We start from the raw sequence: 25,501 nt of genomic DNA on the forward strand, positions 1-25,501 counted from the left end.
CAAAACGACTCTCTGACCATCCACTCTGTTCTGTTCTTCCTAAATCTAATTGTTTTTCTATGCAACAGAAAACAGAGAAGTTAAGAAACCGAGAAAAGGTCATACAGCTAACTATGCCAGTCTACTAGCCCTTAACCAATATTACTGGCTCAGCATCTGGTCACTGGGCCGTAAGTTCGGAGGGAAGGGTTTTGAAGCAGTGAGGAAGGCGGAGATAAAACTCAACTAGGAGAGGAAAAATAACCCCGTGAAAATCTGGCTTTCATGCAAACTTACTGGAAGACCAGGGACACATCAGTTATCTTCCCTGGGCCTCAGTTTCCTCATCGGTACCCAAGGGAGCTTAGACGGACAGGCTGGAAGGACTGCCTGGTGCAATTCCACCGATGGTTTCCACCCGGCCAAGTTGCAGGAGGGAGACATAGGTGGCAGGCAGGGGACTAGAGAAGTGTCCTGGGGCGGGTGGCTGGTGACTGTTCTAACCTGGGAAGTGGGATCCGTTGCCAGGGCCAGGAGGAGGAGCGTTTCCCCACGTCTCCCACCCCTCCTGCTCCTGGAGCTTCATGGAAGCTGAGCCCATAGAGTCAAGTGCTACAGAGCGATCTAGGAAGATGGGAGGATGTCACCTCCCGAGGCCTGGGGACATGCTCACTGGCTGCCAGGGTCTTCAACGATGCTGTCTGTGGTTGAGCACGTTCACAGGGTTGGCTCCAAGTGATAACCCAGCCCCTCCCCCCAGGAGCTGCTGTACATGCCCTGCGCTGCAACTGGCACCTCAGAAGACCCAGCTGGCTTTTGCCCACAGAGAGCAACCTCAGGACAAATGGTGGGAAAGGAGCCATATTTTAAGAAACTGCCAACAAAGCCAGCTTAGGTTCTTCAAACCATGTCAGTCTGAGCCATCTGCCAGCTCCCTGACTCACCAGCCAACCCCTGGCCTTGGCTTCTCACACCCCCTTGACCAGGTGGCTCTTCTGCCAAACTGTGTGCTCACCACCACTCCACATACCCCTCCTGGGCTCTGCTCCCCATCTAGCGAGGGTCTCGAGGAGGCAGGCCCCTTCCCAAGGCCCTGCTGTATTGTGACTCATCCCCTCCTAAGAGCAGTGTCATGTGAGCTGAATATGGATGTGCCCTTGGATTAATAAATGTCAATCTGTCCTGGACAGAAATCAAATGATGAGGGAACAAAACAGAGGCTTAAAGGAGGTAAGTAAAAAGCAGGGAAGGAGAACCCACACATTCACAAGGGGAAGGACGGGACCGGCCAAGGGCGTACAGGGGAGCAGAGGTAGCAGGGTTTGTGGAAAGAGGGCTGCATGGAGCTTGAACTTCTGTAAGCCCTGAGAGAGGCACACGGTCCAGCCCTGTCTCTGAGGTCCTTCCAGCTGTGACAGAAAGAGGCTGAAGGAGAGGGTATGTGTGTGTACTGTGTGTGTGTGGCATATGGGGTGTGTGGTGTGTGGTGGGTGTGCTGTGTATGTGAGTATGTGTGTTCTGCTGGGGAAGCAAGCCGGTCCGGGGGGAGGTGGCCATTCTACCTGAGAACTGGCCCCAGAGATCTTCCTTCTTTAACATGTTTCCATCTCTCCTTCCCTGTTAGACAGTGGGCTCCCTGGGGGGCTTGTGCCCTCCTTTTCTCTCCATCCCCGCACAGAGCCAGCTACAAAGTAGTTGTTCAGTGAATATCTGTTCAATTGAACTGATTTAATCAGAGATGGCCTTTCCCGAACAAGAATTCAGACAAGCCAGACGTGCTCAGAACAGAGATGGGCTCTAACAACCTCTGTGACTTGTTCACTCACAGGCAGTTTGTTCCTCAGATTCCCCAAGGGGGTAGTCTTGCCCAGGGGCTCCGTCTGACAGCTGAGCCACCTCCCCAGGGGCCAGTGTGCCCACGAGGCCCCCAGGTGCCGCCTGTACCCGCTGGGTGAGACAAACCCAATGGAGGCTGCACCCTCCTGAATGCTTCTAAACCCTGCAGCACAGGGGCTCAGGGGACCCTATGAGGGTGGTGGGGACAGAAACAGGAGCTGCCTGGTGATGATTTCCTGAGAAAATTCCTGGGGAATGGAGCCCCAGGCAACATTCTGAGGCAGATGTGAGAAAAACAAACACATTTTTACAGGGAGATCCAATTCTCATCTCCCTGAAGTCAAAAGCTCCTCACTGAGAGCATTAGTCACTGCAGGCTGATGCTGTGGCCACAGCTGATTCTGGGGCAACAGTCATAGTGAACCTCTCATGGTCATCTCCTGGGCACGGAAAAATACTGGAACGAAATAACACCCAAAACTCACTCATCACCCACCCCCAGATGAAGACCCAACGTCTTAATATAAGATCTTAGATTTTTTCTCGGTATTTGTATCTAGATTTTAAATAAAATTGGGTTCTTAGTACATACACTGTTCTGTTTTCTTATCACATTGTACTTGCTCACATTATTAAAATTTCTCAAAAACATGATTCTTAACTGTAACTCAGTGTTCTGCATATAGTTTATAAGTTTCCTGTTTGGGGACACATCAATTGTTTCCAGTTTTGTTCTATTATATTCAACACTCAAATGGGCATCCTAGAAGATAAATCTTTGTGCCCATCTCAGAGCATTTCCTTAGGATCAATTCCCAAAAGGGAAAGGACGTGTATTTTTTTTGTCATGTATTGTTGAGACAACTTTTACTACAGAAACATTTACAACCACTCAAAGCTCTCAGTTGCAGGCCCCATGCCTGCTCTCTCCAAAGTGCCTCTGGGATTGTTCATGACAAGACATCCTGCAGAAGGCAGTTGTGCCCTGTGGGCCTAATGTAGATTTTTGTATTTTCGAAGTCAGAACTCGAAGACGGAAGAACTTACCTGTAAATCTTCAATAAGTGGTTTTAACAATGCGTACAGTCCTCTAATCACTAAAACAAAGGTCTGCTCTCCGCAAACATTCGAGTCTGCTTAAAAGAAGGCTTCTCCCCCTTTAATGAATTTGCAGGCGCACAATCTGGTAACGGGGAGTGCTGGTCTTAGAACCCCGACCAACCTTGGTGGTCACCTAACACCTCTGCAGCCTGGTGTTCCCTGAAAAGGGCGGGCTCTGCCTCCACCACAGGCTCACCATGGGGATGAAATGAGTGCAAATGCCTGTGGGTCTGTGAACTCCATCCACATCGCTGCTAATCCAGGAAAACTCGGCTATTTGACACCCCGTCCTCCAAAACTCACAACCACTTTAACGTGTGAAAACATCGCCAGCCTGCAGCAGTCTCTAAGATGTAGCAGACTGTGGAAACGATACCCGAGGGCAAAACCACCTCCCCTTAGGGAAGGACCGTAGGGTCTCTACCCCACCTAAGCGGGACCAGGATGGGGACAAAGGTAGTGACCAAGCAAGGACAGCTCCTTTTCACACAAACCTTTCCCTAGGTGTGGTTATTGCTCCCACCTTTAGATCCTCGCATTTTCTGCCTCCTTGATTTTATGTCAGAGGAACTTTCACTGATACAACTGGGTGTGGTGTGAATGGACGACGTGGGAAGAGAAGAAATGATATAAGACACGGTGGGAGAGGTGGGGAGAGTGTAAGAGCTGAAGGAAACCATGAGGTCTAGGAGGGGACACCAAGGAAAAGGAAAACAGGAGTTACCAGCAAGTGAGGACGTGCAGGGCACTGAGAGAGAACCAAAGTGCATCCTCCCTCCACGCGAGGCGTGAGAGGTTTTCTCTCAGCGGCCGGTGTTCTCTCAGCTGCCGAGCCCTGATGAGTGAAATGTGCGGCCCAGCTCACCTATAGACTCAGGAGCAATAAATACATGTTGTAGACCAGTTTAGGGGTGGATGTCATGCAGCATTATCACGGCAATATATAACGGACGCACATGGCATAAAATCCCAACCCTGACCTCCATAGCTGGCTAAACCCCCTCCCAGAGCTGTTCGGAGTTTGATTTTCAAACTTGTGAGCAGTGGAAAGGCCAAAAGACCAGATGAGGAGGCAAACAGGAGACAAAGAGGCGAGCAAACCCCACGCTGCTCCCCACCCACATGCAAGAGCCCTGTGGAGAGGGGGTTGGGGAAGGGCCCGGAGCCTTCTCAGGTGGCCTGTGCAAGGCTGGAAAAGGGGCTTCATCCCAGTGCCAAATAGGAGCTAAGGCCTAGAGAGCTGCCCTGGAAAGAATGCAGAGTCTGCATGCGGCCTCTGTAGCAAAGAACACAGTGACGCTTTAGTCACGCCTGCCCTGGGCATGGGGAAGGGACAGAGGCTGCATATTCTCTATTGCCAAGCGTGCCACCCCCAAGACAGCTAGCTGTGCATGGACTGGATGGCAGGGGAGGAGATGAGGTCTACAGGAGAGAGAAAAAGCAGGGACAAATATAAAAGAATACTTGCCACCAAGCCGATGCTTCCTGAGGCCTTGTAAAAGCCCTTCGTTCTACACCCAGGTATTAATATTCCAGGGAACCCTTAGCAACAGCCCTGACACATCTCCTGTGTTACTATGATACGAGAAACATGATAATAGCAGCAAGATAAGGTGCGCGGAAACATCAACATTTCCTCTACCTGTCATGCTGCTCTGGGAGGATGAAAGATCCAGACAGAAAGCTTCAAAGGCCTGTCTGAAACCTGAAGGAACCTCTCTGCGTGTCTGGGGCTGATTATGCATGAGACAGGCCTCAAAGGGAGTCAGGAGATGAGACAGGAGCCCCAGGGAAGCGACTGCTTGACAAACGTCCCTAGAACTCACTCTGTCAGCAGCTGTCCTGCCATATCTGTCTGCTTCTACAGGTGACTCTTCCTCCGCTCCCCTGGTTTGATTCTCCTCCACGCCAGCCCAGGCTGTGACAAGAGCTTCCCAATTGGCCTTTGGACCTCCTGGGGCTTACGTCACACCCTTCCCTTGCAGCCAGAGAGGTCATCCTTAAAGCCTAGGTCAGGCCATGCAATTTCCTGCTCAAAAACCTTCAATGGCTCCCCACTCCAAAGGAAAACACCCAAGTCGCACTCTAGGTCACCCATGATCTGGCCCCAACTACCCTTCCTGTTTCACCTGCCCACACCTCCTTCCACAAACTCACGCTCCAGTCAACAGGAACTCAGACGCACTCTGGCTGCTCAGCCTTGTCCCGAGAACTTACGTGCACTGCCTTTCCTGCACATCATCTACCTACAGAGGCCCAGCACCCCACTTTTGAGAACTCTCCAGTTCCTCCCCCCTCAGCTCCCATTCAAAATTGGCCCCATTGCCTCCCCTCAGTATTTCATTCTACTTTGTATCACAGGTGGCCTTTACCTCCATTACCCCTATGCAGACTGCAGCTCACAGGATGCATCTTGGTTTCCCTGGGCTAGCACTGTCCCCAGGACATGGCAGGGGTCCACTACACATTTACTAACCTTTAAGAGTTCACTGCAGCCCATGGAATCATGCTCAGCCTCCCTGACCTGGAATTTAAGGCCTTGTAGTGTGACCCCCACGCTTTAACCTGCCTCCCTCCCAGCCACACACAAGCCTCTGCACTGAACAGGTCTCACCTGGGACACCTGCCTCTGCAAAGTGGTTTACACCAACTGAAACTATGGGAAATCTAGAAAAGACTCCAACTCTTGAGGAACGGTCAACAATGGCCCATCCAGCCACAGTCAACGTCAAAATGACAAACGACCTGGAAAGGGTGACAGCAAGGTTAGGTGTAAGAAGTGGAACAAAAAGGTAGATACTTTGATGGCACAATATAATGTTAGAGGAGCACGGTTTGGGATTACGCGTGAATTTATTCCAGTAATCCTTTTATAAGGAGGATTTAGTACGAGTCAGACAAACTGGTCCTCCCTGCCTGGTCCTCATGGACCCGCTCAGATTCCTCCCCTTCGGTGGGGCTCTCTAAAACCCTACAGCCCCTGCTCAGATTCCTGTAGCCTTTCTTGTCTGTGTCCTTCAAGCGGCAGTCAACCCCGGATGCCCCATGGCTCCTCCCGTGGCACATCCTGCTGAGCCACAGAGCGGAGCATCTGCTGTCGTCCTCAAAAGGACAAGCAGCCACTTTTGGCTGCGTTGCCCTCATTCATTCAACAAACATGCACTGAGTGTCGATTATGCATCAGGCAGGTGCCCAGCATCTCAGTGTGCTGCAGGGTGAGCAAGAGTTGTTTGCTGTACCCCCAGACGGTGTCACATGATGCACAGATGGGAGGCCTCACTTACTGCGGTGGGGTCTTCTCCCCAGGAAAGTAAACCCTCCTCTAAAACGCCCATTCCAGTGGACCCAAATACCTGCCTGTCTCTTTGCTGCACGGAAACCGTTATCTCATTGCCAGGCTGAAAGGCATGCAAAGCCTCCAACCGAGGTGAGACGCAAAGCATCCTACTCTTCCACCTCTCACGTCAAGCGCCAGTCCTTAGAGGCACAGCTCGCTTTTGTCATTTCTGACAGGCCTGAAACAGAGCAGGGAAAAGTCCCGGATCAAGGCGATCACCGAGTTGAGGTTGCAAGGTAACCAAACTCCTCAGGCGAGACTCAACCCGGGAACACCCGGGAAGGAGGGAAGCCTCACAGGCTGGTTGCCAGGCCCAGGTGTTCCCATCAGGTACACGGTATTAGTCTCCTAGGGCCACAAATTACCACAAGCTGGGAGGCTTAAGACAGTTCTAGAGACTAGAAGTCCAAAACAAAGATGTCAGTGGGGCGGAATTCTCACTGAAGGATCTAGGGGAAAATCTGTCGTTGCCTCTCTCTCAGCTTCTTATGTTTGCTGGCAATCCTTGGCACGCCTCGGCGTGCAGCCGTATCACTTCAATTTCTGTCTCCATCTTCATAGGCATTCTTCCCTCTGCATCTCCACATGGCTGTCTCCCTGTGTCTCTTGTCTTCAAATGGCCATCTTCCCTCTGCGTCTCTCTTCTTATAAGGACACTCGTCATATTGGATTAAGATTAAGGGAGATTCCAATATGACCTCATCTTAACTAATTATATCTGCAATACAGCTTTCTCCAAATGAGGTCACATTCTGAGGTTCCAGGGGTTAGGACTTCAATATACCCTTTTGGGGGACACGATTCAACCCATAACACATGGGGAAAACAGAACCCGGAGACTTACCCTGGGGGTGGGGGTCAGTAGGCAGGGTGAACCCTCTAGTATGTGTGCATGGATATTTAAGCAGTTCTAAAGGGCCTTCTGGACTCCTGGGGAGCCAAGGACCAGGAGAGGGGTCTAAACCTGAGACAGGAGTTATCACGGTTGATGCAAAAAAGAGGATTAAGAAAAGCGATCTCCTTTGGTCCCTGCTTGTCTTGGGAGCTGTTAACAGGGGAGCTGTGACTCTGGGTGGGAACAAATTATGTCTTTATTTTCATTAACCTACACCTGAAATTTTCTATTTCCTTTATTTATGAGTATCAGCAACGCACCACAGTATTACTAGTACCTGTGCCTTAGTCAGCAATAGCATTGCACAATGCAGAGTTGCAGATCTGCTGAAATATTATTTATGCTCATCGCTACTTTTAAATTATAATAGTTATTAGACCTACTGTAATGCGTCAGTAAAGAAGCACACAGATTACTATATCAAAAGTTTGGCTTTTAAAAATATTCTGATAACTATAACTCAATATAATTGGTTTCCTCTGTGCATTTAAAACCATTATTTTGAGAAATGTTCCATAGACTTGTCAAAAAAGGGGTCGATGGCGTGCGTGCCCACACACACACACACACACACACACACACACACACAATAAGAAAGACCAGGAGATGGAATTGCAGCTGGACACAAAAGTTATCAGACTGTAATCAAGCCTTCGGGGTAAGCAGCCCAGGGGCCCCTCTGCTCAGAAAATGTCCAAGTCCTCCTGGGGGCTGCAGGCACCTGGCTTGGGGCATGCAGTGAGGGGTGCTAATGCCGCTTGTCTTTTAGTGCAGAAATACAAGCCTGCTTCCATGTATGCAATCTGTATGTGCCTGAACAATCCTGGGCAAACAGAATTTCTGCAAAAGAAACATGGTTTTAGCTTATACCTGGGAGCTGCTTGTTGGAGGAGCCCTAGAGAAACCTCTTTATGAAGCAGAGAAACCTATGGAAGGAAAACAGACCCACCCTTCTCACCGGCTTGGTAAAGTCCCAATCCTCAGGTGTGCGGACAGGGGCAGTCCTCCAGGTCCCCAGGGGGCACCTTCCCACACGGCTGCCTCCCCCAGGCGCCTCTGCACAGCCTCACCAGGACACCAGCTCTCTGGAGGTTCTTGTCAGGCTTTGCCGGGGACTTCATCCTTTTTCCACCCACTTCAGTGAAGCTGGGGCAGGGACCAAAGCCCTGGCTGTTTGCTTAAAGCCAATAGCCAAGGCAATCAATCCCCAGCTGACCTAGCCTGCTATCTGTGGGCCAGCTGTCCCCACTTGTTCATGGAAACGCAAACAGACATTTCTCTGTTCCAACTCCAAGGTTAAGTACCGTGCTGCCTGAGGGCCAGCTGTCAACTTCTCTGCACCCTCCCCGTTCGGCTGGCAAAGGCTAAGACCTCACACAAGTGGAGATGCCGTCACAAATGACCACAGTGAGGACCACCGAGGACTCAGGCAACTGGAGGCAGGGGGAGCAGTCACCTGAGAGTGAGAGAGGGGACCACCCCAGAATGGGGCTTGGTACAGAGAAGATGAGCAGAGAAAAGGCCAAGCAGAACCACCAGCATTTTGCCAATAGTTGTCAAGGCTTTTAGGAGGAGCACACAAATAAAAACACTCCTGCATATGCTCAGCCTGACCCTGAGCCACCAAATCGGGAAGGGACAGCAGCCGACTTGATGGGTACTTGTCCCGGGCTGATCACCTGAAGTTCATCGTAACCTCCAGGGAACGGCATGACCATCCTCTCTCCCAAAGAAAGGGCTCAGACCCAAGGCTTAGGAGGCAAAGCCACTCTCAAGGCCACACAACTGGCCCCCAGCACGCAGTTTGGCCCAACTGACTGAGCAGAGCCCAGGCATTATTACCCTCCCTGTCCCCAAGGAGTCCTGGCTTTAGCATGTAGCACCAATGAAAGCAATAGACCGGGAATATTCTCCAAACATCTACCACACTCCTAGCACTCAAGAGTATGCCAGGAGTTCACAGAAACTGAGATATGCAGGAGTTCGCCACACAGGAGCTCTGAGAAGGCTCGGAGTTACCAGGGCTGGAGCAGCCTGGAGGTGTTGCAGAGGAGGCAGGCTGGAATGGGTTTCCCAGAGCAGGCTGCAGCTGTCATGAGAGGCGCAAGGCCCATATGAGCAGTACAGGCCTCCGCTATCCTGCCTCAACTGCTGCTATTGACCCATCCTATGCCCACAGAGCAGAGAGGCATGAAGGTACAGATCTCTGACAGCCCCTGCTCCCCACCTTTCCTACTGCCTGACCCAGGTGCTCCCTCAGACCTCAGTCACCCAAAGGATCTGAAGTGGTTCCCCTGCTTCCAGGCTCCCCCGTCCAGACCCAGCCAATCCCGCCAACAGATGGGCTCTCTAAAAGTCTAGCTCTGCTTAGACACTTCCAAATCAGGCCCCCGTCCTCAGCTGGAAGTTCATGGCCATCCATAGGCTCTATCTCACCTTGGCAAATCTGTCTCCAGACAAATGGAAAACACTTGGCATCACCCACCACGTGCAAGTCCACGCCTCTTCCAAGGCAGCCCCCAGCCACCTCCTACTCCACACCAATGGCCCCAGCCTGAAGCACTGCTCCTTCCTAGACAGCTTCATAAATGCTGACTCTTTACCTTTTCCCAGCGCTTCCCAGTTCCTGGTGGCTTATGTCAGACCTATCCTACTGGACCAAATGCTCCCTGAGAGCAAGACAAACCTTGTGCCCAGATGATATTATGATGTGTGCACTGGAATAGAATTGAGAGTCCAGAAATAAACCTAAACATCTATGATCAACTGATTTTCAACCAGCTATCAAGACTATTCAATGGGAAAAGGTCTTTTCAACAAATGGTGCTGGGACAACTGGGTAGCCACATGCAAAAGAATGAAGTTGGACCCTTACATTATACCATGTGAAAAATTTAATTCTTTGTTTTTTGCACCTGAAACTAATAATAAAAAAAGTTATTTAAAAAAAAAACACACACAAAAAAAAACAAATAAAAAAAAGAAACAAAAAATTTAATTCTAAATTTAAAGACCTAAATGTAAGAGCTAAAACTATAAAATGCTTAGAATATAGGAGTAAATCTTCATGAACTCAGATTTGGCAGTGGTTTCTTAGATCTAACACCAAAAGCATAAGCAACAACAGAAAAAAAAAGTAGATAAACTGGACTTCATCAACATTAAAAACTTTTGTGCCCCAAAGGATACTGTCAGTCAAGAAGGTAAAAAGACAACCCACAGAATGGGGAAAAATATTTGCAAATCCTGTGTCTGATAAGGGTCTAGAACCTAGAATATATATATGAAACTCTTACAACTCAATTAAAAAATAGGCAAAGGACTGGAGTAGACATTTCTCCAAAGAAGATATACACATGCCCAAAAGCACATGAAAAGATGCTCAACATCGCTAGTCATCAGGGAAATGCAAATCAAAACCACAGGTACCACTTCACACCCACTAGGATGGCTATAATTTAAAAAATGGAAACTAACAAGCATCGGTGAGAACATGGAGACGTTGGAACCCTTGTATATTGCTGGTATGAATGTAAAATGGTGTAGCCTCTGTGGAAAACAGTTAGCAGTTCTTCAAAAAGTTACATGTAGAATTACCACATGACCCAACCATTCTGCTCCTGGGTATATATCCAAAAGAACTGAAAACAGGTGTTCAAACAAAAATTTATACACAAATGTTTATAGCAGCACTATTCACAATAGCCAAAAGGTGGAAATAACCCAAATGTCCATCAACTGAAGAATGGATAGACAAAATATGGTAAAACCATACAACGGAATATTATTCAGCCATAAAAAGGAATGAAGTATTGATTAATGCTACAACATGGGAGAACCTCGAAAACATTCTGCTAAAAGAAGCCAGTAACGAAAGACCACGCAGCATTTTATTCCATTTATATGAAATGTCCAGAAGAGGCAAATCTAGAGAGACAAAAAGTAAATTAGTGGTTGTGTAGGACTTACCGGGGAGGAGGGCAGATCACAGTTAAAGGACATGGGGTTTCTCTTTGTGGTGATGAAAATGTTCTAAAACCGGCTGTGGTGATGGTTGTACCCATCTGTAAAAATACGAAAAACCACGGAATCGTATACTTTAAATGGGGGATCTGTATGGTATGTGAATGATAGCGCAATGAAGCTGTTAAAAAATCATGGGGCACAGTGAAGAATGAAGCTGGGGTCTGAGTAGGGCAGCCAGGTACACAGTCTCCACGGGACAAAGAGCTGGCCACTTACATTTTACCATCAACCTCTGATGACAGGGACAGATTAACTGCAAATTAACCTCAATAAAAAGAAAACAACAGATGGTGCATTTATGAAAACACTGTAGGGGAGGGGCAGGGGAAAGATTGAGAGAGAGAAAGCAAATATGATTAAATGCTAAGAATTACTGAATCTGGGTGAAGGGCCGACAGGTTTCCTTTGTACTATCTGTTCAGCTTTTCTGTAATGGTTGAAGACTTGCACAACAAAAACTTTTATAATGAGCTCTCAATGTCTAAAGCTTGAACAATTTGAGCAACAAAAGAAGTAACAATAGTATTGGATGATAACCCACAATAAGATAAAAATGAGTCCTTTTTATAAATAATTGAATGAATAAATAAATAACTAGGGGAGAGGGGCAGCTCTCTCCCAGAAGAGCTCTAATTAGTAAATGTAAACGGAATGAAGAAAACAGAAGCATCACCCTTAAAACACCGCTGTGATAACTCTCATAGGCAAGATGCATGGATGGACACTACAATTAGTCGGCAAAAGTTTGAGGAGAAATGGGATATTTGCACAGTCTCAAAGTATCTCTCCCAAGATATTTATTTATTCATTACAAAGGAAAAAATAGTAACGTGACAGCGGAGAAACCGGGCAGACACTACCTTAACCAAGTGATGAAGACTAGTATCCCCAGTGACCAGACATACGGACGTCGTGTACCTCCTCAGATGATGCCCTAAGAAGGACATATCACTTCTGTGAGATTCTTGCCAGCAATGCATAACTGCAATCTAATCATGAGAAAATATCAGGCAAACCCAAACTGAGGGGCATTCTATAAAATAACGGACCAGCGGTCTTCAAAAATTTTGAAGGTCATGAAAGATAAGGAAAGAAAATTAGCAGCAGTTATATTGCTTTATAAGATGTTAACAGGGCAAGCGGGGGAAGGGTATACAGGAGCGCTCTGTAACCTTTTTCCCAACATTTATGTAAGTCTAAAATTCTTTCAAAATAAAAATTTAAGGGCCAGCCCAGAGGCTCATGTGGTTGGAGCTCCATGCTCCTAGCTCCAAAGGCTGCTGGTTCGATTCCCACATGGGCCAGTGAGCTCTCAACCACAAGGTTGCAGGTTCAACTTCTCGACTCTCAAGGGGATGGTGGGCTGCGCCCCCTGGAGTTAGCAATGGCAACTGGAGCTGAGCTGCACCCTCCACAACTAAGATTGAAAGGACAACAACTTGACTTGGAAAATAGTCCTGGAATCACACACTGTTCCCCAATAAAAGTTGTTCCCCTTCCCCAATAAAATCTTAAAAAAAATAAAAATTAAAATTAAAAATTTTTTCATAATAAAAAGAACACACAACTTTGTATTAAAGGTGTCCATTGTTTGGAGTCACTTATACCAAAGGGGATGCGATGTGATGTGGTTTGATGGCATGGCGCTTGGCAGGGGAACATCCTCTCCCTGCCCGAAGCGGCAGCTAAGTCCCACCTGGGAAACGTGAAGGGGGGGCTCAAGATGTGACCGTGGGTTCCCCCACCCATGGCACCTGGGGTGGAGGGAGCAAGAGTACTGAGGGAGAGGTGAGAGTGTCTGCCAGGGTCTTTACCTATTTCTGAGACAAAGGAGGGCTCCATAAGAGGAAAAGGAAGGACGATAATTTAGAATTTCACAAATGTGGCCTTCTTTGTGTCGAGCAATTTACTATATGACTGGTATTGCTTGAAACTATTGCACCTGTATTATTTCTATACTTTAAGGTGATATGGATTAACTACTGGACGCCATTTTAAACGTAGTAACTTGATTTAATTCATTTTGCTTGAAAAGTGAGTAGGATCACCCATGATCCTTACCTCCCCCACCACCCTGGTGAACGCCTCATTAGCACTGTCTATGTTACTAATTTCTTCTCTCGTGGGGAATTTACCCCACCAGCCACTGACCCACCAGCCAGAAACGATGCTGACCTAGGTTCCAGAAAACGGAAACAGAAATAGTACAAAGTTAATAACAGAATCTAAGTGGTAGCCATGTAGGTGTTTACTGTAAAGTTCTTTCAACTTTGCTTTGTATATTTTAAATTTTTCATAAGTTATTGTTTTTTTAAAAAAGTGAAATTACGAATGGGTATTTTGAGCATTCATCCTGTAAATCCAGACTCACAGCCTGAGCTGGAGAAAACAGGCAAGGAGCCTAGAGGGCCCCATTTGCAGAAAAACACACCCACGCCTGTTCCTTCTCCCACAGGTGTCTGCAGGCGACAGGGCTGCCTGAAGGAAGGAGAAGCAGTGGGACTTCCCTGTCATGTCACAGGCCTGAGGCCTTGGAGACAGACAGTCTCCACGTAAATACATTCAGCTCTCCCGGTTCAAACCGTCAGAAAACGGGCAACAGCCACTGTTTTTAGTAGCTCCAAATGAATTCGGCAATGGATGGCAGGGCTGACCACGCAGGCCCCAACCCTGTCATGTACCCCAGGTGGCCCTGCCCAGGGCTGACAAATACTGTTCTTCTGCCAAGTAATAAAGGCAATGGTTACAAGTCAGGTATCTGGGGGTTACACTCTGGTTCTGTGAATTAGTAAGCTCAGTGACCTTAAGCAACTTTGTATTTCTCTAAGCCTCAGTTGCCTCCTCTGTAAAAGGATTGGCAGCCTCCTGGAGCTACTGGGAAGGAAAAATGAGATCAGTGGTTCTGAGTCAGAGTGATTTTGTTCCCCAAGGGACAGTTGGACATGTCTGGAGACATTTGGGGCTGGGGGTGTGACTGGCTACAACCCAGTAGGCAGAGGCCAGGACGCTGCTAAATATCCTACAATGCACAGGGCAGGGCCCTACAACATAAAATTATCCAGCTGACAATTTCAAAGTGCCAAGTTCGCAAACCCTGATTTAGATGGTTCAGGTAATACAGGTAACACGTCAAGTGCAGGACCTGTAACACTGTGCACTCTCAGCACAGGCCTGCCATCACCACCACCATCACCATCGTCATCGTCACCATGGTTACCGTCACTGTCACTGTCATCACCATCACCACCACCATCGTCCTCGGCATCATTAGCCTTGGAATTCCCCGTGCCCAGAAGAGCACAGCTGGGGGACACCAATGAATGTTGCTGTACTAAATTGAACTCACAGGTCATTGCTTTGGGTTAAGGACTGCCCTCTTGCAAAACGCACCTTCAAGCCCCCAAGCTCACCTGAGGGAATCGAAGCAGCCTGGGATGGGGAGGTGGGACTTGGGCTGGGGTGGGGGGTAAGGAGAGTGGGAGTGGGGGTGCCCTAGGCGAAAGGGTCTGAGCTGATTATGATAATACCAGCTGACGTCCTTCTTAAACACCGAATGTGTGTGTTCTGCTCTCAGCATTTTACGTGGACTCATTCGCTTGAGTCAATGACCTAGGAGGTCAGTTCATAACAGAATAATGTATCTCCATTCCCAGCCACGATCATAACCAGTGACCTGCTGCTTCCCTGGAGAGAGGAACAGTGGCTTTGCAGAATTTGCCCTTTGTCTGTGGCTGGCTAGTCCTGTTGCTTGCCTGACCACTCTATAAGGAACCTCAGAAGGCACGGCTTTGTCTCCAAGCAACCCATGGTGGATGTGGATAGTTTCTGAGCCTTTCATTCTGTATTGTGGGACATGCTCAACGGGCGTCATTTCTGGGCAGGGCAGAGGATTGTTGGTGAGGCCATAGCAAGAACTAACCCCAAGGCCCATGTCTAAAGCAGCCAGGAGCTGGCCAGTCTAGAGCCACTGCTGGGAGGATTTTGCCAACCTAGTCACGTTCCTGCCTGTCTGACTTTTCCTCACTGCCATCAGCAGGAACTCTCAACACAGGCCTGAGGTTTGTCCTCAGAGGAGTGAGAATGGGGAATAGCTGGGGTGTTTATATTTGTAGCCAGGCACGAAGAAACAGCAGCCCAGAGCACATGGCCTGCGGAAGGAGTAATCAGAAAAAGGCAAGAAGAACGAATCCTGGTCTTGCAACAAGGGAAGTGAGAGGAGGCGGCGAGGGGTTGAGACGGGGAAGCGGGTGCCTGCTGGGGCACAGCACGCTCCCCATATGCACGCACACCCCAACTTTGCACTATAAGGAAAAATGGGATTCCAGAGAGCTCTGGAGTCTTAAAGACTAGGACACAAGGGAAACATACAATGTCACATAGGAGAAGAAAAAGGTATGTCTGTTAATTATCTGTGAGAACCACCATTTGTCAAACGTTACTATTTGTTAAACTTGGTGCCAAGCACTTAATAGAATCATCTCCTTTATTTTTCACAGCAGGTTTTAACACCCTCATTTTATAGGTGAGCAAACTGAGGCTCAGAGAGGTGAATGATTTACCCAAAGTCACACAGTAACTGGAAAGCCCAGGATTTGAACTCTAAGCCCAAGCTCTGAATCTCAAGGGTATCCCAAGGGTATCCCAACTCTCAACACTAAACATAACTCTGTGTGTTCTGGGGTCTTTTCCCAGGCCAATCACCCCTATATACACATACAATCTTTCCTCCTTATCCTTTCAGGTAAGTCTAAGACAATGAACAAGATTATAAATGGGGGGAACACTAGTTTTTCAAAAATAAGAAAACAAACAACTAGTTAAAAAATGGACAAGAGATACGAACAGATCTCACCAAAGAAGATGTACAGATAGCAAATAAGCATGTGAAAAGATGCTCCACATTACATGTCATTAAGGAAAAGCAACTGATATATAACAATGAAATAAATACCACCTATTAGAATGGCCAAAATCCAGAACACTGACAACAGCAAATGCTGGCGAAGAAGTGGAGCAACAGGAACTCTCACTCACTGCAAAATGGTACCGCCACTTTGGCATGCAGTAGCTTACAAAACCAAACATACCCTCAGCCTATGATCCAGCAATTACGCTCCTCGGCATTTACCCAACAAACTGAAAATTTATGTCCACACAATGGCACGCTAATGTGTATACCAATTTTACTCACGATTGCCGAAACTTGGAAGTAGCCGAGACGTCCTTCAGAAGGCACGGCTCAGTGCCTGAATGGATAGCTGAATGGGTAAACACACTGTGGTACATCCATATAATGGAATAAAATTCAACCGCAAACATGAGCTCTCAAACCGTGAAAAGACATGGACGAGCCTGAAATGCGTATTGCTAAGTGAATCTGAAAGGCTATATACTGTATGATTCCAGCTATAGGACATTTTGGAAACGGCAAAACGATACACAGTGAAAAGATCAGAGGTTCGGGAGAAGAGAAGGAAGGACGACGTGGACCGCAGGAGATTTTCAGGGCAGTAAATCTATTATTCTGTATGATACTATAACAGTAGATACATATCATTATATATTTGTCAAAATCCATAGAATGTACAATACCGGGGTGAACCCTAAGGTAAACTGTGGACTTTAGTTAATAATAATGTATCAATATTGGCTCATCAATTGTAACAAAGGTACCCCATCAATGGAAGATGTTAATAATGGGAAATTGGGAGAGGTAAGGGGATAGCTAGGAAGTCTGTACTTTTCACTCAGTTTTTTTATGTAAACCTAAAACAGTTTTGCTTCTTTTTTTTAAGTCAAACACTATCAATGCAACGGAAAAAATTTTTCTTTTTATTTTCTTCTACAGAGAAAAAAGACAACTACCCTAATCTTTAACAGTGAGAAAGAATCTTGTGATACCACTACTATTACATGTGTCATGTGTCCTGTCCTTCCCAATGTTTTTGTGTTGACTGATGATTTGCTCTCATCCTCCCTGTTTGCACGTGAGGAAAGCATGCCTTTATTCCCAGGAACATTTGTTCCAGGGAGATACAGCCCAGGGCAGAAGGCTGAAAAGTCAACAAACACTAGCTCCCGGTTCTTTTTCTGCAGCGCACACATCACGATTTGAATGTGTGCACTTATTTCTTTATTTCCTTGTTAATCTCTGTGAGGGCCATGGGGAGAGGGCCGGCCTCTGCTTCCTTCCCTGCGGATACCCAGTGTGGGCTGCACACGATCGGGATGGATCCCGAATGAATCAGACAATGACTCTAATAAATGCTGGAACTGTACAAAGCAGAGTGGGAGCAAAGTGAGGTGCAGTCAGGATTTCTCTCTGCCGCAATCCCAGACGGCTTCAAAGGAGAAGCATCTGGTGGAGGGCTAAAAGGAAAAAGTAGGGACTTGGCAGGCATTCCAGGAAGAGAGACATCCTGGTAGAATTGCCAGAAAGGAAGAGGCGGCCTCTCTGAATTTTAGAGCTGGAAAGTAACTCAGAACAGCTCATTAAGGGCACAGGGACCAACTTAGGGTGGGTGAGATCAGAGACCTGGGTCCTCCTGGGTTCCCATGAAAACAGCAAAGTACATCTCAATTCTCCAGCTTTCACCTAAGTAAGGCTAATGATAGAGGAAAGAGAACACAGATTACACACACACACACACACACACACACACACATCCCCGACATCCAGGGACCACAAGAGTGGCCACAAACAGCCAGCCCAAAGGCAAAATGTCTCTGATGTCATTCTATGACATACATATTATTTTAAAATTATAACAATGCTTCTCCCCCACGCTAAGTGACACCCTCCCAAGTGCCTTCCAGTAAAAGCAATGTTCAGAATTATGCAAACTCTACTTTTGTGTAATAATAGCAGTAACAGCAGCTAACACACAGCAACTTGCCTGTATCATATATAACTCATGTAATCCCTACCAGCATGCTTTCGGGTGCTGTCAGTACCCCCATTTGACAGAGGCAACCCAGCACGCTGCGGGGTGCAGCCCCACACCCAGAGAGGAGAAAACAGACAGTGAGCTATTTCTCCCACGTTACGTATCTTGTCCATAGCCTCCCTCCTACAGGCACCACCAGTATATGAGTTTGGAGTCAGGCTATGAAAAGTCCAACTGTAAAGTTTGGGGACCAGTTCTATTTCCCCACGCCGTTTCCTCTGTACAGTGGAGGTAACAATACCTTCCTCAACAGGTTCTGTCCAGGGTGAACTCTGATGAATAAAAGTTCCCAGCATAGTGCCTGACACACAGTAGGCCCTCAAAAGAGAAAAACAACAAAACAAAAAAACCTGTTTTTTTAAAATCAAGCTGATCTCTGAACTCTTGGTGAACTTTTTTTCATTAGAAGGAAGAACAGGGAGGGTTAAACAACAAAAAAATCTGTGACTCAGATGACCGCAGGCCCTGCTAGTGAATGAAATCTCGGCCTGGGGCGGACGGCCAGGCGGCCTGGGCCAAACGGCAGGGTAGGAAACTGAGCCCTTCCTCCTCCCACAGGAACTCGGTGCTCCAGCCCAAGGAGGAACTTCCTTCAGCTGACCCCACCCGTTTCCCCCAGAACATTCCACATGTGGCCAGGAGACACCAGGAAGAGGCCACTGCGCCCCCTGGGAGAGATGGGCACCTCCCTCCCATGCGTTCCCGCACAACCTCTGACCTGCACCCCTGCCTGGCTCTCACTGCCTTCTCAGAGACACCAAGGCTTGGCTCGTCCACCCCAGACCTGCCTCTTTCCAATGTCTCTAGGCTGCCTGCCAGAGCCAGTGGGAGACAGGCTGGATGGCCAGGGTGCTGGTTCTCAGCCACAGCCCTTGTTTTCCTTCTTATCCTCTCTTTCCATAGTCCCCAGACCAGCCATCCTGCCTCTAGTCTGGATTCCCACTATAACCAATAAAGGAGCCTTTCCAAGGACAGCCATGTACCACTCCCCTCCTCAGGCACCGTCCATGGTTCCCACTGCCCCCTGAATTAAGTTCCGAGCCCATACCCTGGGATTCACGGCCTTCCACTATATAGTCCAGACCCACCCTCATTACACTGGAACCGAAATGGATTATACCAAGATTTGCAGACACATTTCTGGATCTGTAAGTACGGATTCACCTCTCCCACCTCCCTGTAGCTGGATCCTATTCCTCCTGCATCCCACCTGGTTCTTCCCTGAGCCCTTTCCTTTCCTCGCCTCTGAATTCCTCTAGCATGCTGTCCCCAAACTTCAGGCATTCCCATGCCACCTGCCATCTCCACATGGCCTCTGTACTGTTCTTTACCTAGTATTTTCCTTTCAATGAACTCCCTCTTTTACTTAAATTTATTTTCAAAGGAAAACTTGATATCTCTACCATAAATAGAAAACCATATTATCTGCCCTAAACAGAAGGCAAATGAAGACAACAATTTTGTTTTAATACACATGAAAATAAATATATAATCATTAAAATGTTTTAAAGGCTTGTCTGTACAATATACTTAATACGAATGTATAATAGACTTCAAATCCTCTCACACTCTAAGAACTGCTGCCTTGGCACTTTATTTTTGCCTCCTTCTGGCCCTGTCTCCCAGATTTCTGGGAATTCACCATTGTCTTGTCCTGGTTTATCTCAAATAGCACTTGGGGGGCACAGATCCTGCAGCCCCTCTTCCAGTGCCCACACACAGCATGGCATGCAAGAAAAATATTTATGGAACAGAAGGTTCCAATGTGTTCAGGTGCATTCACATGGTCCCATTCATCACCTGGCCCTAAACCCATCTGTTGCCCAACTTTCTAGCAAAACACACATGCTGGCCTCGCACCACCCTCTAATGAATCCCCGTCCACTGGGGTGTCTGAGAGCATGGCACAGAGAGCCGAGCGTCTGTCAAGGAGGTGCCGGGAAGGCTCCCGGTTCTTCTCCCACCCTTGCTGCCTCTTCCTCTGAAGCAGCAAGACCTGTGGCAACCCGGAAAAAATAAGTCTCCAGTCAACCATTAACCGACAGTCTCCCAGTGCAGACACACACCCTTCCCCAGGAGTTAGCAAAGTTCTGGGAAAACCCTGTATGAACTGGGCCCCTGGCTCCAGGAAATACAAAAGTCATCTTCCTGTCTCCTCACAGCCAGAGACCCCAAAACACCTACCAGGAACCGAGGGGGGCTCTCTCCAGAGCCTGAGTCTGCTGGCGCCACAGGCGGCAGGAGGAGGTCACGCTCCCTCCCACATACACACACGTTGTCAGGGGCGACCCTGATGAAGACCTGAATCACCGAGACTTAAGTCAATAAGTGGCAGCCACTGGGAAGGCCCAGCTGGAGCCAAATCAAGGCCTGGATTCTCCTCGGTGGAAGGAAGTCTGGCCAAAGCCAGCCCAAGGCCAATTTGCTAGTGACAAATTCTCCTGACAACGCAGCCTTCTAAAAGTGAACACAGGACACTTCTTGTTTGAGAGAGGCCTCCTTTGGGAGCATTTGCATTCTTTTCGGTGTTATTTTTTTTTCAGCCTGGCCACTTTTATGACTTTCAAGGAATTTTTTGTTAGAAAGAGTACATCTCATGGAAAGGTATCCAAACTATTCATTCCAAGCAGCAGTCATGCATGGGACATCAGCATGCATGATTGCTGAGCTGCTGAGGGTGGGACACCCACCCATTTGGATATGGCTCCCCAGGAAGAAGGTAAACTGAGGCACAGGTAAGGTGACCAATGCTGTAAATAGAACAACCTCCCAAATGCAGCTTGAAGAGGACAGGGTAATGAAGTGAGCCTCTGTGTACCTGGGGAATGCTTACACCCTGACACCTGCTTATAGTGAGAAGGAAGATGACAGAACTCTGCATGTTGACCTTTCCACAGTGCAAACAAGCTACTGACAGAAAACAATGTTGTGGTGATAAGAAAAACACGACATCCAGCAACCTGTCCCCCAGGGGAACAAAAGCAGATGCTACTGAGAAGGACAAATGGACATAATCACAAAGAGGTTCTCAAACTGTGTTCCAAGGAGTGCAAGGGGTGTCATGCATCCCTTTGGGTCCGCTGACATGGAATAAGGGGAAATCAAGGGGGGGGGTGTATTCCAACCCAGCCCACAGCAACTTGGCTCTTGGCTGCTTCACACATTGGACTTTCAGAGACTTCATTTGAAGAAAAGATTCTGCAGCTACAAGTACTGAGATGGACTGATGTGTGCTACTGGTTGTATCAAATAGGAGAATGTGATGTAAGTTTGTGTCTGCGTTTGTGGAAAGCAGCTGCCACAGACCCAGGTGCGCTGGGAACTAGCCGGTCGTGGGTCCTGAGCGTGCGCTCTGAGTTCAGGAGAAGCAGCGGGAGAGAGGAGATCCTTTGCCGGTCTAGCCTGGCCACTCTGCCCTTCCCAGGCAGGACCACAGGTTACAAAGTGCAGGTAATAACAACATCAAGCAGAGCTTTGAGCCAAGTCAAAAATCCAGAAGGAAGACCCGAACCTCAGTAGGGATGGAGCCACGCGCAGGCACCAGAGCCAGATGGATGGATCCAGGGACCAGGGGCCAAAGAGACGTGAGAAATGAGGTCAATGACTCCAGGCGACCTTGGACAAACACCTGGGACAAACACAGTGGCAAGAGGCTGGTTTCCATGCGATTCCAGCGGCTTGCTGCCCAGAAAGGCTGTCTCGGTTTGGAGGTCCAGGATGGACCAGACCTGAGATGTGGAGAGGCTTGAGTGCGCCTACTCCACACAACGCAGAATGACGCGCCCTTACAACCGCCTCCAGACTCCAGACAGCTGTGCGCCCATGTGCCAAGGCCAGGGCCTCTGCCGGTCGTCTGTAATGGACATACATGTGTCTGCCCAGCTGTGCTCGCTTTGAGCAGGATTCCTCTTCCAGGCCAAGCGAGTCTTGCCTGGTCCTTCTGGGTGGGAGAAACCGGCCCCTCCTTCTCCTTCCTCAGAGTGAATGTGACTGGGGCCAACCGATTAGAATATTCTCACCCCCTGGGCACAGTGGCTGGCTCAGGGCTGGGTATGTGACCCAGGCCCAGCCGTACAGAGTTCTCCTTGGGCTCTCACCAGAGTTACTGGAAAATACACTCTTTCCTTATGAAAGCAAGCTGTGAGAACAACGTTGAGCTGGGATGGCCAATGCCCATCTTGCCGCCCCTGGGAAGCAGCCTGAGAATGAAGCCAAGCGGAGCTGAGAGGCAGAGGTACATAATCCTGCTGCACTGCCGACTGCTGGATCCAGCCATACCTGAGCCGCTATTTTGATTCCCAAGTTGCCAGGTCCATGGAGTCACCTTTTTGAGCTGGGTCTTTGTCATTTGCAATCAACGGTTCTGAGTAAAACACCTATCCAGAAATGGGAAGGAGTGGAAATGCACCACACATACTAACATAAGTGAGCCTGACATCTTAACAGAAACACTATGAGCCCTGGAAGTGAGCTTCCTGCTCCCGTGCGTGACCGACTCTTGGGACGTCTGTGCCAGCAGCAGTCTGGTCCGGAGATGCCAGAACGGTGGCTGTTTTCCTTTGAGGCACTCAATGTTCATTCCCAGGCCAACGTTGGCTCCCCTGCAGCAGCCACAGGCCCAGGGGAGCCCTTCCTCTGTGGGTTTCTTCCACGGCCCTTGGATAGTGTGGCAGGTTCCTCTTTCCGTCACCACGTGTAGGTCTTTCCCTCAATAGACACCTGGATTACTAAAGAAGTTCACCCACTTGTTCATGGCCCCAAGGATGGCTGAGCTGTCACACGGCATCCCAGACCCAGACCCACGGCTCCATTGTGCACCTCTGACCACCCCGGGGTCTTCCCGCCTACGCAACCGGAACGCCCATGGCAAGGAAGCCTCACATGCTGACTAGAGAACCTTGGGCACTAATATGTGGGGAGTGTGTGCATCCGTTAGTGTCTCTGGATTCAGCAACACCCTGTGGTCCAGGACTCACCAGCAACACGGCCCCATCGCTGCTGGATCTCCTGGCTCTCCAGTCAAAACCTTCCCAGATGGGTTTGAACATGAAAGTAGGTGCCAAATAGCTTAATAAATCCGTATGTAAGATTGCAACAAGGAGGCCAAAAGGGATAAACTGAATGACTCATACATAAAATAGGGTAATTTGATAACTAATATAAATAGGAAATAAGAGTTCCCTAGATAAAGGGACTGAAAAAAACGCCTCAAAAAGCTCAAGAGGAGGGAAATGAGGAAAACAAATCTGTATCTGGAAAATAAAAGAAGCTCAAGATAACATGCTACAAATGTTACAAATCAATACATAGTCTATTTTAAAATTAGAAATATGTTGGCAACAATGTTCTTTGGTGAACTAGCTACATAAAGCCCCTCTGCAGAACTGGGCCAGGCCATGGCGGGTGAGGGGGTGGCTGGCATGGCTGGGACTAGTCTGGGGTCCTGGGGCCAGAGCCCACCACAGGGCGGTCCCCAAGGATTAACAGGCACAGGAGAGACAGGCTATCAGTCTGAGTTCTCACAGGACTGTGAGTTCTCCCTGGGGACCGCCTCTTCCACTCTCGGCCCAAACTCAGGCTTACCTGATTTTCCCAGCTTCCCTGCAGCCTGCCCCTGACTGCCTGACGTCCCTCTCACCCACCCCTGCTCCACTCACAAATCTGTTGCCTCCCCCTCTGCTGCCCAAATCAAGCCTGTGGGCCAAGGTCCAGCAGCTGGCTCAGACCCACCTTTCCTGGTGTAGCTGCCCCTGCTTCCCGCTACTGCCGCAACAGCACCCCAAAGTAATTCTGGCTCCTCTCTCCTCCAGCCTTGCCTCTCAGCCTGTGCTTTTGCTGCCCCCAGGGCTCCAGATGTCCCTCCCCTCCCCCTCATCCTTCCAGACCCATCAAAGCATGCTACACGCCTGAAGCCTTCCCTGGTCTTGCCAGCCTCTTCTCCCCTTAAGTCCCTTAGCTCCTCCTCTGTCCCCTCCCATCAGCAGTGAGCACTTGCCACCTTATGTCATAGTTATGTCTTTATCTACTACTGGGCAGTCTGCACTTCCTTCATCTTTGTGCCCTCTTTAATTTTTCATTCATTCATTCATTCATTCATTCCATAAACATGCATTAAGCACCTACTATGTGCTGGCCTAGGACTGGGGATACAATGATGAACAAGTCAGATGCTGTCCCTGCCACCTGGGGACTCACATCTTAGAGAGAGGAGAAAAACACTGAATAAACATAAATAAATATATCAGTACAAGTGGTGATGCGGGTTCTGAGAGAAAGGTGCAGGGTGACACGATCTGTGAGCTCTGACGTAGGGGAAGCGTCGAGGAGGCATCTCTGAGGAAGTGACGTTAAACCCAGACCCTAGCGGTGAGGAGACTGGGTCAGGCCCATTTTCTAGGCACATAATAGGTGTGTGTTAAATACTTGTGGAACGAGTGAGTGACTGTAATGAGTCAGAAATTCCTAGTGTGTCTCCTGTGTCCCTCCAAACACACTAACCCCCTCTCATCACCCTGACAGGTTACTCCAACAGGCACTTAGAGGGGTTTGACAGCAAACACACCTCCAATGGTCAACAGAACACATCCACCCATGTCACCCCTGCAGAGGTGCTTGCCGCAACTTAATGTGGCTCTGCTCATGACCCGTGATAGAGCCATCACCCTCAGTGCTGGAATAGCAAGTGGGTTTCATCCTGCATGCTGATTCCAAATCATTGGTAATGGCTGCCTGGAACCCCATGCTGGAAGGACTGGGAAGCTCTCTCTGGCCTCCAGAGCAAAGGGCTGTGATTGATTAGTGATGTCTACCCCGGGAGCAGCACCAGGGAGCAGAGGCATATGTGCCACATATTTTCTTTGCCACTCAGGGCCCCGCAGATGACCACCCAGGCAAGAAACTTCCTTCAGATCTAATTGCCTGGAAAAGCACTCAGCGTCTGGTATCCTTTTCATTATGGGCCACATGAACCGTGTACATATTTTTTTTCCTGCTTTGATTGCTAATCAACTCAGAGCTAAATCTGTGGTTCAAATATAGTAAACTGTGTACAGCTCTATGGCCTGAATATGTATTCTAACTCTCTCTGTCTCTGGTTTTGACCTTCTAGTTGATCTGTATTTTTCCTAATTTTATTTTTATGGGTTTCTATTCAATTACGTACACATATATACAGATATATATATATAAATATGATAGCTACCTATAGCTCTGGCATATAGTATCTACATTATCCTTTTATTATAAATACATATTTTTCTATTTCTTATATATTCAAGACATATATATTCTTGTAGGCATCTTGATTCCTTTATGGAACAAGATGGAAGAATTAATGAAGAGATGGATGGATGACAGGAAAAAACATGAAAAATAAGATAG

The 25,501-nt window shown here is 48.2% G+C and overlaps 1 protein-coding gene across 9 annotated transcripts in view; it reads right to left on the bottom strand.

Moving 5' to 3' along the window:
• The window catches only part of RPH3AL (rabphilin 3A like (without C2 domains)), a 138,700-nt gene that overhangs the window by 94,920 nt on the left and 18,279 nt on the right, over positions 1-25,501 (bottom strand). For 2 of the 9 annotated variants that reach the window (XM_019739551.2, XM_019739549.2), the window contains exon 1: positions 20,306-20,442. The exons of 3 other annotated variants lie outside the window; for them this stretch is intronic. The gene's annotated coding sequence lies outside the window, so the exon portion shown is untranslated. Of the gene's footprint in view, positions 1-8,097; positions 8,308-11,117; positions 11,138-20,305; positions 20,443-25,501 lie in introns of those variants that run through there. 4 more of the 9 variants (XM_074320069.1, XM_074320068.1, XM_074320070.1 and 1 more) reach the window with 3 other exon arrangements.

The sequence above is a fragment of the Rhinolophus sinicus genome, linkage group LG15, assembly GCF_036562045.2.
Source record: "Rhinolophus sinicus isolate RSC01 linkage group LG15, ASM3656204v1, whole genome shotgun sequence".
Lineage (NCBI taxonomy): Eukaryota > Metazoa > Chordata > Mammalia > Chiroptera > Rhinolophidae > Rhinolophus > Rhinolophus sinicus.